The sequence below is a fragment of the Sciurus vulgaris genome (genome assembly GCF_902686455.1).
Source record: "Sciurus vulgaris genome assembly, chromosome: 3".
Lineage (NCBI taxonomy): Eukaryota > Metazoa > Chordata > Mammalia > Rodentia > Sciuridae > Sciurus > Sciurus vulgaris.
In genome coordinates this window covers 42,642,229-42,657,383 of record NC_136463.1, presented here as the reverse complement: position 1 = coordinate 42,657,383, position 15,155 = coordinate 42,642,229, and the positions used below count along the sequence as shown (strand labels likewise).

Sequence of the window (15,155 nt, the reverse complement as noted above, 5' to 3'; positions counted from 1 at the left end):
GGGTAAGGAGCCAAGGCAGCAGAAATCCACCCTAGAAGTCCAAGTAGAAGGTGAGTCACAGGACCAACAAGGAGCCTCTGGGTCTGAGTGTGACTGGGCCAAAGAGGCCCTGGATGAGGTCTAAGACCTCCCTGAAATACCTGGGCCAGATTAAAACCTTTTTCCTGAGCCCAGATCTCTACTGGAGGTCACAAGTCTTCCAGGTCCCTGTGCTAATCAGGTGGCCTCCTGGGTCCCCATCCAGCAGGATCCTTGGCCCAAGATGCTTATGAGAGGTTAGTGGCAATGGGGAAGGTCTCCTTGCAGGGGAGGAGGGTGTCTTTGGGTAGGGAGAGGATAAACAAAGTCAAAAAGTGACCACCCAGTCCACAAATCACACCTGGAAATATCTGACTCTTCTAAAGCTACCTAAGAACATGATTCCAATTCTCTCAAGTCTCCCATAGACTGACAGGACAAAGGAGTGTTATATGGCATTAAGGGAGAAAAGCAGGCCATAAAATGGAACACAAAGGGGAGATGGCATACCTAAACAAACAAAAACCATGGAACAAAAATCATGAGACAACTGTGGCTACCTTTGGAGACAGTATGGGTGATTTTTTTCCTTCTAACTTGTCATATTTTCCAAAAGTTCTATAATAAGCCTGTCCTCCTTTTATAGCAAGAGGAAAAAAAAAATATTAAAACCAAGTGCCTTACGAAACCAAATAGCATGACTCCATATTTTATATTTATTATACTTATTATAAATTGTTTATCATTATAGACAGAAAATACATCTCCATCAGTTACAACCTGATGGTGGGATTACAGGGGATTTTTACTTATATGTGCTCTTCTGTTTTTATTTTAAGAGACACAGTCTCACTATGTTGTACAAGTTGGCCTGGAACTCTTGAGCTCAAGCCATCCTCCTGCCTCAGTCTCCAGAGTAGCTGGGACTATAGGTGTGGGCCCCAGGCCCAGCCTTGTTCTTCTATTTTTGTACTTCTCTAAAATCAACATTAATTATCTGAACTCCTTAAAAACAAAATGCTTAAGCCTGTGAACAACCAAAAAGAACTCTGATATCAAGTCTAAGTCGCTCCAGGTGCAACTGAAGCCCACTCTCATCTTCCTGGTGCATTTGCCCTGAGTGAAGCCAGAGAAAGTCAAAAGCAGACAGCTGCTCAACAGTCCCATAGCCTTTCTGCCAAGACCAAGTCCGGCATTAAATTTAGCTGCCTGCTCAGTACAGGTAGGAGGGGGCTGAGGTCAGTTGAGTGGGTGCCTCTTAAGACACCAGGGGAAAGAAGGCAGCTCTGCAGTGAGCAGTTGGGGACTCAAGACACAAGAAAGCCTGGGGAGACAGGGCTGGGTTGGCAGCAAGGTTCCAGAAGAGGCTGCCCCCAGGGTGGGGGACGGCGGGTGCCCAGGCTCAGGAGGTAGGAATGTGTCTCCTGGCCAGACAACCCAACGACTGCCAACTAGGGGAGGCCAGTGCTCCTGGGCTGGAGGGAGGCCGGCTGGGGTTGCTGGTTCAGGCCTGGACGGGGTGGGGTGTGCCCTCCTGACTCCCTCCTTTCTTTGGGACTAGGGCAGGGAGTGGGCCCTAAATGGCCCGTGGGCAGTCCCAGGAAAGGGCAGAGCTGGAGGTCCAGGGCCTGCAGCTGAGACGCTGCGTGGCCCCCACTTTCCAGGGGGTGGGGTTTTCCTCCTCCCCAGTATCCTGGCCTCCGGAAACCGCTTCCCGAGGCCAACCCGCACATGATCCCACTTATCCTCCCCAAACATCCAGGGAGGAGGCGGGGAGGCTCGAAGAGGCGCGTGCCCGACACTGTGGCCCCACAAGCGCCGCCGCAGCGATGGGCCTAAAGGCCGCCGCCTACGGCTCCGCGTTCCCGGAAAAAGGGCCGGCTACGGCAGGGGGCGGGGCCACAGCAGCCCCACCTCCCGGCCCGCGGAGCATGCTGGGCCGGGCGCTGCCATGGCGACGCGAGCGGCCCGCCCGCCCCGCCCCCCGCGCGGCTACTGAACCCAGAGGCTCCCGGGCCCCTCCAGACGTCCGGGGTCCCCGGCCGGGGTTCTTCGGAAGCTGCCGCCGCCTCAGCGAAGGCCCCGGCGCGATCAAGATGGTGGGCGCAGCGGGCGGAGCGGGCAGGAAGCGCGGGCGTTTGCCCTCCCGCCGCCCCCTCTCGAGGTCTGGGAGAGGAGAGGAAATGGCCCCGGCGGCTATCGCTGGGCTGCCTGCGTGTCTGGCCTGACAGCTTCTACCTAAGCCTGCCCCCGAGGCCCGGGCCCGCCCAGTCCCCAGAGAGGTGCGTCGGGCAGCGTTTAGGGGATGCCCTCACTGGGATCCAGAATGACACCCCTCCCTCAAAGATACTCTTACTCCCTTCTTGGCTCTGCCTGGTCCCCCAACCTAGTGGTCTCCACCAGTGAAGGGGGCACATTAGTGCCCCAGGCCTGGGGGCCCCAGATGCTACTCTCTGCCCACATCTGAAATTGTACAGCGAATCTGCTTCCCCTCAGCATGTCAAAGCCCCCAAAGTACCTCCAGCTCTGAGTAGAAGCCCTACCCTTCAAGGAGACCCACCCCCCCCCCCCCAGGCCTGTTTCAGCTCAGTTCCCCACGGAGACCGATTGATTCCCTTATTCCATGTCCTCCCAGCAACAACAGGGAGCGAGGTTGGGATGCTAGCCGCTGACACTGACTGGGCCTGCCAGAGTCCTGCTGTGTGCAAACAAGCCCAGATCTGTTCAGGAGTGAAGTAGCAGAGCTGAGGCCTCGCCAAGCTGTGACTCCAGACGCCTGTCCACACTAGTGGCACTCCCTGCTCCCTGCCGGCCCAGCCTGGGCTGGTCCAGACGCCTATCTCAGGCCCAGAGCAATGGCCTGGCCTCCTATCCCCTCCTCCCCCTCCCGCCTACCACAGGCCTGGCTTCCCTTCTGAGCCGCCAATCTGCAGCCACACAAAGCCCTGTTTGTTTGCTTTCTCTGCTGCTCCCCCTGGATCTGATGTCTTTCTCCACTACCTGCCGGCTGGGCTTCCTTTCCAAGCCGCCTGCCCAGCCAGCTGAAGGGAAGGAGGGGTGGCCATTGCAGCAAACCCTGCCTAATGGCCACCCCATCATTCCCTGAATCCACCTCCCCAGTGCAAAGCACTCCTAGCCTGGGTGGCCTGATCAACAACAATGGGTTTGGAGCCCCTTCACTGTGTCTCAGAATGTAGGGTGCCAGCTGGGTGGAGCAGGAGAGATGCCTGGGGCAGGGGGAGGGGAACAGAGAGGCCTAGCCAGCCTCCCCTCTCCTTTTGTGAGCAAGGCTTGTTTTGTTTGTCAATCAGGAAGGCTGCCCTTGCCTTCCCAGCAACCCACAGGCTGCCAGGAGATAAGGAGATGAATTGGAGCCGGAGGGCCTCATTGGAGGAGACAGAGGAATGATGCATGGGTTTCATGGCTCTAATTCACCCCCACTTTTGGGGGACTCCCAGATATTCCCAGACAGTGAATGAGGGCTCTTTCACTGTCTTCACTGGGAGCCTCACGTGGTGGGTGCCCTCTCAGTGCCCACTCTGGGTAGATACCTGAACAGATCCCCCTGCACCCAGAGCATGGCAGATGTGATCTGCAGTTATTTGGGAAGCCTTACATAGTCAGTCTGAGCTGAAACAGGCCTTTCACAGACCAAGAAAAATAAACACCCACATTCCGCACCACCTTCTCTACCTGCAGGCTGCCCTCTCTCCCCGTTCAAATAAAGAAACCCAACACTGATACAGCACAGAGATAGGCAATCTGGCCTGGCTCCCTCTACGCAGGCTCTTTTATTGCACCCTGCCAGTCTGGGTGGCCCAGGGCAGGTCCTCACCTCCTGGGGGGCCTCCCTCTTCCCCTTCCATGCTGAGTTTAACCCTTGCAGTCACTCCAGGATGAAGGCATGATTGTGCCCAGAGAAAAGGAAACAGGAGGCTCCAAGCGGGAAAGCCATAGAAACAATTCAAGCTTATGGCTATCTGACACCAAGCCTTAAAAACTTTCTACCTGTGGCTGGGGAGATAGCTCAGACGGTAGAGTGCTTGCCTTGCAAGCACAAGGCCCTGGGTTTAATCCCCAGCAAAAAAAAAAAAACTTTCTACCTGCAAAGTCTATTTCATGGCCAGTGATTATCTCCCTAATGAATGAGTGAGGAAAGAAGTGAACAGCAGGCAGGGTCTGCTTTGGAGCCCCATATATTTGATACAATCCCAGTTCTACACTTAGTTGCTGTGTGATCTCAGGCAGGTCACAACCTCTCTGAGCTTCAGTTTCCTTGATAAACCATATACAGCAGTTAATGAGGTTTAGGGAGGACCACCCAATGCCTGGCACAACAGCAGGCATTCAGTATATGATGGCTTTTCTCCATGCTTCCTATGGCATCCGAAGAGACAGCCATTCACTTGTTAGAGGAACCAAGCCTCTCCCACTTTTGCTTATACCAGCTAGCCTTGCTGCCATGCATCCCCCTGCCACCATCTCTAGCTCTCTGCAAAGCTAAGGCAGAGGCCATGGACTGCCAAGCTAAGCTCCCCAGGCTCCTACTGCCTGGGAGACTAAGGACTCTCAGTTAAATTTGCCAGGGCTGGGGCCCCAGGGGACATTGTCACCCCCAGGGAACAAAGCCAGCTCCATCCACATCCTGCTGGACTCAAGGAGAGAGAGTGACTCAATTAAGTCTGATTTGGCAAAAACCTCTGTTTTTAGTGCTATTTTGGGCCACGGTGGGGATTTTCTGTTCTTGTCTCAAAGGTATCATAAACCAGATTCCTTCCCACCTCCCCCACCCCTGTGTTTGAAATGAAAATATTGTTCTTCCTTTTCTCTCTCTTTATCCTGCTTCTCTCTTCCACCTATCAGAGAGATGCAAATTAAAGGGCAGAGGCCAGGCCCTTGGCCCAGGGCAGCACCTTGGCATAAGGTTCTCCTACCCATCCACCAGGCTTCTGCTTGGTCCCCCAGAGCACAGCATGCTGGGGATTATGGTTCTCTCAAGTCAGACAGCGGGGAATGTTCCTCCTCTCCTTTAACTTCTCCCCACTTCTGGAGCCACTTCCTGGGTCCCTGAGGCCGGGTCTCTTCTGAGTATCTACACACACACACACACCAGGTTCTTGGCAGCCTGTCCTGCCCACTGCACAACCTTCCACGCTGCTTCTGAGCCTATGCCTGGGCTGGGCTGGAAACACCTCCGGGAAAGTCATCTCTTGAAGAAGTGCCAACTCCTGTACCCCTCTTCCTGCACTCTCCCTTCTTAGCCCGCAACACAATTACAATTAATCATGTTGGTTACTATGCAATATTTCTGTGATGTCTGCTTGCCTACCAGACCCTTCTAAAGGACCCAAGGTCTGCTTGACCATTATTACTGCTCCAGGTAGGGCTTTTGAATCATCAGCCCCATGGACATCTTGAGTCAGACGATGTGCCATTAGGGGCCTGTCCTGTGCATTGTAGGACGTTTAGCAGCATCCCTGACTTCTACCACTCACTAGATGCCAGGATCACCTCCCCAGTCAAGACAACCAAAAATGTTTCCAAACATGGCTCAGTTGTCCCCTAAGGGACAAACTCACCTCCTGTTGAGAACCACTGCTCCACAGCCCAGCAAATGCCCCCTGCAATGAGTGAAGGTAAGATTCTGCACCTAACAGAACAGGTGATTTTCATTTTACTTCCTATCAGAATCAAGTATGAATCACTTTTCCTAGTAGACCAGAAGCTCCCAGAAGACAGGCCCATACTATCTCTGCTGTGTATCAGCACTGATTACACATAACTGTTTGCTGAAGGAATAACCAAGTGTCAGAGAGCATCAAACTGAAAAAGTCAGTTTGGTTTCCCCACTTCCCTACCCAATGCCTGTATTGCCCCATGACTCTGATGTAGTAGCAAAGCTTCTCTGGGCCTCAACATCTCTCTAGTCATTCCTTGTCTTATTGAGCTAGAGAGGGGTTTACAATTTCACATCTCCAAGGACTTCCTAAAAACAAATGATAACAATCTTTCAGGTGACTTTTACATTTTCTAAATTCTTGTTATTACTAGTAGGTGACATTTATTAAGCACCCCACTATGTATCCATAGTAAGCACCATGCCTAAGTGTTTGAGGCCCTATCTCATTCAGTCCTCTTAAAAACAAACTGTGTAATAGGTACTCATTTTTATCATTTGAAAAATAAGGAGACACAAAGACCACCTGGTGTCCTCTGGCAACTGAGGATGTCTCAATCAGAAGATACATCCAGCTTAGACAATGGATACTGAAATTCCTCAAAGTCTGAAGCCACCTGTTGCCAGGCAGGGTTAGTCCTTTCTGGGTGAATGCAGTCTCACAGGGCCTTCCAATCATCAGGCTTTGTAGGTGAATGGACAGCAGCTCCAGGTCACCCTAGAGGGGTTGACCAAGGCTGGAAGCATGATCAGTGAATCTAGGAATCCGGCATCAGGCCCGATCAGCAGGGGACTTGTGAAGGGGCTGCCACTCCTGTTGCAGACCCTGGCAGGGAAGCCCTGGCCAAAACCAACCTACCAGGGCACAGCTCTGTGAGATCAGAGCAGCAATAAAAAACAATGAAGAGGAGTCATTCTCTAGAATCCTTTTTTTTTTTTTTTTTTTTTTTATGGTACCAGGGATGGAACCCAGAGGTACTCTACCACTAAGCCATATCCCCAGACCTTTTTATTTTCTTATTTTGAGACAGGATCTCACTAGATTGCCAATGTCTGCCTCAAACTTGGGATCTTCCTGCCTTAGCCTCTCGAGTCACTGGGATCACTGACACATGCCACAGAGCCTAGTTCTAACTCTTTCTATGTACCAGACACTGTTGGTCTTTATCTGTATAAACTAAGATCTATTAATTCTCCCAACAACCTTATCAGGAAGGTATGAACACTTTCTCTCATTTTACAGATGAGGAAACTGAGTAAAGGATGACTTGCTCAAAATAGTAAGTGGTTGGATGCACACCCAGACAGTCAGAACTGCATATCATTCATGCTTAAGTCTCCACCCTGGTGTACACTAAATAATCAGCATGTGATTTATGAATCAAGAATGAGTAAGTCTATGGCTACCCTGCCACTGAAGTCTCAAGTTGCTGAATGATTTCTTGGGGTCCACTCCTACCACTCGGACAAAGTCCCTTCTAGAAACAAATTCTAACCAGAAAACCAATATTCTCACCTGCCCTATGTGTGAAAAGATCTACTGAATCCATCAGTCTCTACCTTTAGAAGAGAAACAAGCACCAAAGCCCTCATTCTGGCCAGTGTTACTGCAGGTAAGGTTTTTAGAGATGAGAATAATCAGTGTAATTCCTTCCTCCTGCAAAGTCCTTTTACAATACAATAGCAGCTCAGGGCTGGGGTTGCAGGTCAGTGGTAGAGCACTTGCCTAGAATTCGTGGGCCCTTGGGTTCCATCCCCAGCACTGCAAATAAAATAAAATACAAATAACAGTCCAATAATAACAGCCTAGCTGAGGGCTATGCATCAGCAACCAGAAGAGGTCTGTTGTTATGCCCATTTTAAAGGGAAGGAAATGGAGCCCCCCACAGACTGGTAGTACTAGCATTTGAATCCAGGCCAGCTTGACCCAGACCCTGTGTTGCTGACCCGAAGCTCCAGGGCCTCCTCACTTTCCAAGTCACAAAACATACCAACACCATCAAGACTTTTAATGTTTGCAACATTCATGTTCCCATTTTTAACAGGAGACTGACATTCAGAGAGGAAAAATAGCTTGCCCAAAGCAGCAGCTGGAACTCAAACTATTTCCTAATTCCAAATCCAGGGCTTGCTGCCCTATCCCAACTCTATCCCATCCTGCAGATGGACAGTCTCCAGGAAGGGAACTCCAGGAGAGGAGCTGAGCTCCTCCGCATGTCCTCCCTTGAGCCCCTAGGACGGGCCTAAAGGTGCCCTAAGCACATTCACTGCCCTGGTCCCATCAGCCCTCTCCACAGGGCCCCCCAAGAAGTGGGTGATTGGGGCCAGCAGACCATTAGTCTGAGAGCAGCCCACACTACCTGGGTACAGAGGACACAGTCCAGTAGGGAGATACCCTGATCAGTCCTGGCTTCCCAACACACAGTCCTAACAAATGGCTCCCGACAGCCTCATCCTAGGCTCTAGTACCTCCCATCCCCTCCTCACAGGACTCTCCCTTGCCTCTCCACAGCATCCTTGATGACCCCACACCTCCAGAGAAACTGGATGTGTGTTGCCCATCCAGCGTTTAGAAATCAAGGGCCTTGAAGTTTGGGCCACAGGCTTGCTCAGATCAGAGGCCCAGTGTGAGTACAGGAATGGCTTCAAACAAATGGATGAATGAACATCCAATATCACCTGAACCCTAAGCCCTGTGAACCTGTCCATTTTGGCTCCTGGATTTGTGTGTCTGAGTGTGGTGATAGGGCACCCAGGGGTGCTTTACCACATTCCAGCCCTCCCTTTTTATTTTTTATTTTGAGACAAGGTCTTGCTAAGTTTGCCCAGGTTGGCCTTGAACTTGTCTCTCCAGTCTCCAGAGTTGCTGGGATTACAGGTGTGCACCATGGTGCCTGGATCTCCTGATTTTAGGCATACTAATACCCAACAAAAACATCTCCCCCTCTTTTGGTGTTTCCCTCACCATCTCCAGCTCCTCCCCCTTGCACGTCCCCCATCTCCCTTCCTCTCTCCCACCCTGTCTCTTTGCCCCCAAGTTTTTCTCTTCTACTCTGTCTCTCTTCCTCACCCATGTCCCTCACCACCACCACATACGCACTTTTCAAACGGGTTCAAGAACCAGTTGAGCAAAATCTGCCCTTTGCCAGCCAGGCCCCAACCTGCACCTCTAGCCCTGCCTCCCAGCTCCCTGGTGTCACATTCCAATCTTGGATCCCCAGTGACCCACCAGGAACAGGGCACAGCTCAGCCTCAATCCCCAGAGAAACAGGATGAGCCAGTTTCTCCCAGCCCCCATGGGGAGCGACCTGGGGGAGCTGGCCCAGCTCTCTGCACCCCCGGCCCCTCCCCTCTACCATGTGACAGCACAGAATTCACATAGATCTTCATGCCCCTGCTAAAGATCAAAGGGCTCCCTGGAAGATGTCTGATTCTCACCCTCCACCTCACCTGGCCTTTCTGCCAGGAAGCATTTCTGAGCATCTAGGCCTCGCCCTTGGCACTGGGCCGGAGAGGAAGGAGACGTGCTTTCAGGCCTAGATGCTCCAGCCTCATGGGGAGGACACGCTGACAGAATTGCCGATAATTCCGTGATAAACGCTGTGCCACTGGTATAGACAAAGGGGGATGACTCATGCTGCCTTGGAGGTCAGAGGAGGAGGAAACAGGACATCTGTTTGGGTCTTGGGAGGCAGCGAGGAGGACGAAGGGCATCCCAGGTGGAAGGGACAGCACTCTGCACAGAAGCAGGCATGCACATGACTGCCCCTTGAAGGGAGGGTTGGAATGGATGAGGGCAGAGCTCTCTCTCCAAAGGCAACAGGAGTCCCTGGAACTATCTGCTATGGTTCAGAAAGATCACTCCAACAGCACCGGGGAAGGGGCAGGACGGAGGCCGAGAGGCCCATAGGAGGCCCTATTAACAGGCCAGCCTCTCCAGTCACCATTCTTTTGGAGTCAAGTCCTCCCCTCTTGGCCACAGCACACAGGCCACGTCAGATCTCCCAGCCTTCCAGACATGCTCAGTGTGTTCCCACTGCCAGGAATGCCCCTCTGTTCTTACCTCTCCACTCCTGGGTCAATGGCTCATAGCTCTGTCTTCCATGAAACCCCACCTGCACAACACCCCTCGACTCTTGCCAAAGACTCAGCTATTATCTTGGTCACAATCATCAGCCATTAGGCTGTGACCTTCTCCGGGGCAGGTGCAAGGGCATTTAATGCCTGAACCCTGACATTTACCACAGGGCTTTTAAAACAGTGGGTCCTTGCTCCGTCCCCTGGGGCTTGGCATCCAGGTGCCTGGTCCCATTGAGCCCCTGCTCTGTGTACCTGGTTGCCTTACATCTACCTCCTCCTCCCTGGGATTCCACAAAGAGACAACCATGCCACAGCTCAAGCAGCTGGTACAGGGCAAGAGGTACAAACCTGGGCCACCATGGACGGAGTAATGAAGACAGTGATAAAGTAGTGGCAACCAGCATTTATTGGGAGAGGCATCATTCTAAACTTCATGGGTTAATCCATTCAAGCTTCACCATAGTCCTGTGAGATCAGTACTGTGATTTCCCCACTGTACAGATGGGGACACAGAGGCCCAGAGAAGTAAATAACTTTTTCAGTATATGGTTGAGCCAGGAGGCAACCCGGAGCTTTGCTCTGAAGCACCTTACCCCACAACTCCTCTCAGACAATCAGAAAGGAAAAAGGAAGTGCAGAATAAGAGCTTGTGGTGTGTTCTCATTTGGAGAAACAGAAAACTATGTATTTGTACATGTGAAACACCAGCACATTAGGCAAGTTACAAAAAAGTATGGAAGGATACATTCAAACTCTTAACTGGAATTAACTTGTCCTAAGGCGTCTTTTACTCTAAATACTTCTGGATTATTTGCATTTTTCACAATGAGGATTTATCCAGGTGTTATTCAAGCAATGTAAAAAGAGAGTAATTGTTAGGGTCTCAAATGCTGCTTGTTGAATAAATATATGGCAGATCCACTTCTTAGGCCTGTTTTTTCACTGATGTATGACCCATTAGTGGGTTGTGAAATCGCTGACTTAGTGGGTTGCAACCAGTAATTTTTTGAAAAAATAAAATAGACTACAGCAGAAGGTATCAGAGACCAGCACACATAGCAGAGGGGTTATTCACTAAACTTTTGTTTCCGTTATATGCTGTGGGTGTGACTGGCCCTATGACCTCAAGTGTATTTCATACAATAGGTCACTGCAGGATCCTAAATACATTGGTCTAGGCTTGAAGATCTACAAAGGAGAAAGACAAGGTGCCCAGCATGCAAACGCCTCATGGTCCAATGGTCCAAAGGGAGTAAAGATGGTCCCAGAGCAGCGGAGTTCCCTCTCTGCAGAAGCCAGAGGGATGTGTGGCTGCTGGGGAAGGTCACATTTTGCCCAGTCCACAGTTGGCTTCTGGGACGTGGATGGCGCCTTGATACACTCCTCTCCAAGACTCTGACTGAGAGCTTTTGCCAGATTCTGGTTGAGGCTGCCCTGAGACTAGACAGGCCATGCCCACTTCTTGTTCCTGGGCCCCGTATACCCTCTGGGCTGTCAAGTGGGGGAGGGGTGGGAAACTAGAAGATTCCTTTCCAGCTTCTAGATCCCGAGGGCCACGTCCCAGGGAAGCCTATGGAAACGCAGCTGTGTTTGTGTCGGGAGGGGCCTCCACTCGGTCTGCCCCCGAACCGGGGTGGGCCTAACCCGAGCAGAATGAGGTCTGTATGGAGAATGGGTGGGGGCAGGTAGAAAGGGAAGCAGAGCGCCCAGTCCAGAGTTTCTATCGCGCTGGCGCCTCTACATCAGAGCTGCCCAGCCCACCCCCAAATCCCCTCCCAGGACAACAGACGACTAAAAAAAGATAAAATAAAAAGAAGTAATTCCCCTGCTCTGACGTCAGTGCGAGGACTTAACAGCCCAGCAGCGGCATGAAACTGGATTGCAACCAGATGTAATGCCCTTGAATTCTCAATACAACACTGCGTTGGAAAAGAAATAAAGGGGGTGGGGGATGCGCTTTGGGTGGGAGGGAACCGCGCAGGTCCCGCGTAGGTCCTTGCATCAAGGCCCGCTGAAGCCACCGAGAAGGCGCTGCGGGAGGGAGTGCGGCGTGCTGGGAAGCGCCAGCCCGGGTCCGCCATTCAGGCGCGCAGCCTCCCCTCCCCCAGGCCCCCAATAGCGCATTGTTACACTCGGTTTTATCCATTCACAGCCGAAGCCCCACCGCTCCTCTCAGCAATCGAGGGCTCCCAGAAAAAGGGCACATCTCCGGCCCGCATTCAGGCCCCCGGCGTAGATTCGAGAACGACCATGAGCCCCAAGAAGGGAAACCGCTCGCTGGGAAAACAGGCGCCCCAGGAAACTGGGGCCACAGCGACCTCGGGCCCGGCTGCTGTTTCGCTTCCCCTCTGCCCCTCCTCGCAAGCCCCGGTGGGACCAAAGCTCCAAATGTCACCCCTGCGCCCTGCCAGCCCCTCGCCCCGGCCGCAACTGGCCAACAAGTCCTCCTTCCCGGTCTCCTGACGCCAAAGGCGCGGGGGCTCAGCCTCGAAAGGGGCTGTGGGGCTGCGGGCCTGACCCGCCGCGACACAGTCTGGGGGGCACTAAGCTCGTGTGTCCGATGCTCCCGCTCGTGACGTCACCCCCCAAGGTCCCCCGAGCTCGGGGCCTGGCCGCGACCGAGCTCCCCGGGTCCTGGGGGCCGTTTCCTGCCCAGGCGCGGGGCCTGCTTGCAGGCCCGGGTGGGGACATCGCGGACAGCTCGCGCGCCCCATCTCACCAAGCAGGGCCATCACAGTCCTGGCTCCCACGCGCGGGGACTCACGGATAAGTCAGCTCCCCGCCCCCCACCGGACGCACTCACAAAGCTCCCCTCCCGCCCCTGGCGCTGCGCGACTGTCCCCCACGTTCCCACCCCATGCTCGGCAAACACCTTGTGCCTCCGCGCACGCAGAGCCCCCGGCCACATTCGACCCTCGCTCCTCGCGCCCCCTCGCCACTACCCGACCTCAGCCAGCCGCACAAATCCTGCTGAAGACCCTGCGGCGCGGCGCAGGGCGCCCCCACCCTGCAGCTCCCCAGACGGCCATCCGGTGACCTCGCGCACCCCCCACGCCACACAAAGCAATGACCCCGCGGACCCCGCATCGCCAACCCGCGCGCGCGCTCGGCCCCTGAACCTGCCTAGACTCCTCACCGGGCTCGGGATCCCAACCCCTCACGCCGCCCCCGCCCCAGGGCAGCGTCCCGGGTGCTCGGGCGCAAGCTGCTCACCTCGGCGCCCGTGCTCACTTCGGGACCGTGGGTCTGGCGCTGCGACTTCGTGGCCCGGAGGCCCAGGTGGCCATGGGGGGTCAGGGCGCGTCGGCCCGGCCGGCCCGCGGCCAGGCAGGACGGAGGGTGGGCCGCGGCGCCCCCTCCTCGCGCCGGCGCTCAGGCCGCGGGCAGGGCGGCCTGCTCCGCTCGCCTCTCGCGCTCCAAGTCGCCTCTCCGAGCCCAGGCGCTGGCGGGGGCGGCGCCCGGGGGCGCAGGGAGCAGGCGGCGCGGGGAGCGGGCCCTGGCCGCGCACCCGGCCGGGCCTGCCTGGTGTCCGCGGGTGCCTCGGGGAAATGCGATCCCCTCCGCACAGGAAGAGCGGGCGGGCGGGCGGGCGACGCGCGGGGGGAGCTGGAGAGCGAGAGCGCGAGGAAAAAAGTTCCCGGGCGGCCTGGCTGCGCTCGCTCGCGGACCAGAGCGCCAGGTGGGTCGTGTGCGCCCCAACAGCACCCCCTGGCGGTCCGCTCGACCCACTGCGCGACCCACCGCCCCACCGCACCCCCACCACCCAACCCGGGCCTAGGGGGAGGGGGCTTTGCCGTGGAGTCCTGAAGCAACCTTTAAACAACCCTCACGCCCGAAATCGGACCTAGGGACGCCGCGGGACAGTGGTCAGGGTACAGCTGACAATTTGAACTCACATCCTGCCCTCAGGAACCTACACTCTCGGGCCACTCCTCCATCAACCCACACCTGTGACCATTTCTTTACAGTTTGAGAAACATACCATTTCAAACTTCCGTGGGTCAGACATAATTTTCTTTATTTACTGGGCACCTGGGATCTTCTGGGCACTGAGGAATCAGTAGAACAGTGTGCTCCCTACTGTCATGGAGCTGGCATCCCAATGAGAAGAGACAGCCAACAAATGCTTAGACACATAAAGAAGATATTTTTAAACCGGTTACGGGGATGCACACCTATAATTCCAGCGACTCAGAAGGCTGAGGCAGGAGGAAGGCAAGTTTGAGGCAAGCATGGGCAACTTTGTGAGACCCTGTCTCAAAATTTTAAAAAGGGGAGGAGGGTCAGGGAGGTATCTCAGGGGTAAAGTGTCCCTGGGTTCAATTCCCATACCAAAGAAAGAATTTTTAGAGAGCAGTAAGTGCTAAGAAGAAAATGAGCAGGTGAAGTGATGGATAAGGGCTACTTAGCTGGGAGAGGCCTGAGTAAAGAACTGAATAGCAGCAAGGAGCTGCTATGGGTAGAGCTTGGGGAAGAGAGTTCTCTGCAGAAGGAACAGCAAGAAGGTCCTGAGGCAGGAGTAGGTTTGGTGGTAAGTGGAAGTGTGAGAAGGCCAAGTGTAAGGGGACAAGAAGCAGAATTCAGTCCTTAATGGAACACCAAGGGCCTTCAGGGCTATAAAGGACCTGGTATGAAATTGGTTACAATCCTGGTGCCGTGGGAAGGAAGTTATTGGTAGGTTTTAAGCAGAGGACTGTTGAATGAGTTCAGGAATGAACTTATTAACTTATAGTTCCCCTGAGCCATTGCTACTCCAATGCTTCTATTCATGTCAGCTCAAGTGGAGCCCACTGCCACCTGCATGGAAAGTCTCACACCACAACCAGCCTGTGGGGCAGACTTGATCAACAGCCCCATAGAAAGCCTGTTCCATTTGTCCTTTGGGTCAGGGTAAGGGTGGAGGCATCAGAGCTCCCAGGTTACTGGGACAAGTCTCAGACCTCAGTTATCTCATCTTATGGATGAGGAAACTGAGGTGTGGATTGGTGAAGCCACCCGTCTACGTTCTCAAGTCATAGTAACAGAGTCACAGCTCTCCACCAGGCTCAGCCACCCATGTTCCACGGAGATCACAATGTGAATTGTGTTGCTTTAAGCACACATTCTGGGGAAGACAGATCTGGTTTAAATAAATCTAGCTGCTGTATGCCCACCTGAGTGATAGTAGGAACTCACATTGTTGCTCAGGTTGGTCTCAAACTCCTGGGCTCAAGCAATCCTTCTGCCCAACCTCTTGAGTGCCTGGGACTACAAGCTAGTTTGTTTACTTGCTTGCTTGCTTGCCTGCTTGCTCGCTTTCTTTTTTTCTTTCTTTCTTTTTCACTGGGGATCAAATCCAGGACTTTGCACAAGCAAGCACTCTACCACCTTTTTAAAATGT

The 15,155-nt window shown here is 53.8% G+C and overlaps 1 protein-coding gene across 2 annotated transcripts in view; it reads right to left on the bottom strand.

The window, feature by feature from the left end:
- The window catches only part of RAI1 (retinoic acid induced 1), a 120,385-nt gene extending 107,017 nt beyond the window's left edge, over positions 1 to 13,368 (bottom strand). For both annotated transcript variants that reach the window (XM_079133768.1, XM_079133766.1), the window contains exon 1: positions 12,989 to 13,368. The gene's annotated coding sequence lies outside the window, so the exon portion shown is untranslated. The remainder of the gene's footprint in view (positions 1 to 12,988) is intronic.
- Between the last annotated feature and the right edge of the window lie 1,787 nt (positions 13,369 to 15,155).